This window comes from Sinocyclocheilus anshuiensis, unplaced genomic scaffold (assembly GCF_001515605.1).
Source record: "Sinocyclocheilus anshuiensis isolate Anshui unplaced genomic scaffold, SAMN03320099.WGS_v1.1 scaffold152, whole genome shotgun sequence".
Classification (NCBI taxonomy): Eukaryota; Metazoa; Chordata; class Actinopteri; order Cypriniformes; family Cyprinidae; genus Sinocyclocheilus; species Sinocyclocheilus anshuiensis.
Window position 1 is genome coordinate 4138729 of NW_015555781.1, and position 1068 is coordinate 4139796.

General features: G+C 37.4%; 1 protein-coding gene across 1 annotated transcript in view; it reads left to right on the top strand.

Moving 5' to 3' along the window:
- LOC107674687 (mucin-2-like) overlaps nt 1-1068 on the top strand; it is a 26086-nt gene that overhangs the window by 11539 nt on the left and 13479 nt on the right. The gene's annotated exons all lie outside the window — the stretch shown is intronic.

Sequence of the window (1068 nt, forward strand, 5' to 3'; positions counted from 1 at the left end):
CACTTAGTGCAAAAGCGATATATGCTATTTACACTGTGTAATTGGCAATAGATTATTTTTACACTAAGTGAAAATAGTATTTTCTAAGAGATATTCTATTTACACTAAGTGCAAATAGCAATAGACAAAAGTTACTGTCACTCTCCTTCCTGCTCCACCAGTACTGCTATTTGATGGGAGTCTTTTGTAATGTTGTCTAGCTCAACCACACAGTGGTGGGCGGAGTTAGTATAAATAGCCTCTGCCAACAAGGCAGAGCATAGACACTCCGATAAATATTAGCACACTTTAGTTGAATAATTTAGTTTAAAGGTCATTTTTATTTATCTACAGTTTAATTCAGATATTTGTTCACTCTCACATGCTCATTTCCATAGTAATACCAAATATGTTACAAATAGCATGCTATACACTCTAAAAAAACAAGAAAAAAACCCCAATTTGGGTTGTTTTGAAACCTATGGCTGGTTCAATATGGAATATTTTGATCTAGGATGTCGGGTTTAACCCTGCATAATTGGTTGATTTATGCTAATTCAACTTACACCTACTGATATCTCGTCCCTGTATGTAGCGTTGCATAAAATGCACAGTAAAGACGTTATAGATTAAATAAAATGTATACAAACCTTTATTTTCCCGAATAAATGCACCAGTTAAGTGGCGCTGAGAATAGCTCTCTCCTGAAGAGGATGTAAAAAGCCCACACTCTTTACCTCATCAGCTGGGTTGTATGCTGCGTTCCATTTACCTCAGATGTCGTATGTCTTAGTTGGGAACGATGTCATACCTAAGATGACCATATTCCAGTACAAAAATCGGACGCATCCATTGTTGGCAACACCAGTCTATAAAATACATAAAACGCATAATACCAAAGTATCACGTCCACAGATAGAGGTTAGATTAGTACTGGGTGTATTGCTGGGGCAGTCGTGGCTTAATGGTTATAATGTCGGACTTGTAACCTAAAGGTCGCAGATTCGAGTCACCGGTACCGGCAGGGATTGTAGACGTCACTTTCACTTTTGTTTCAGCTGTCAGTGAGACTGACATATATATATATAT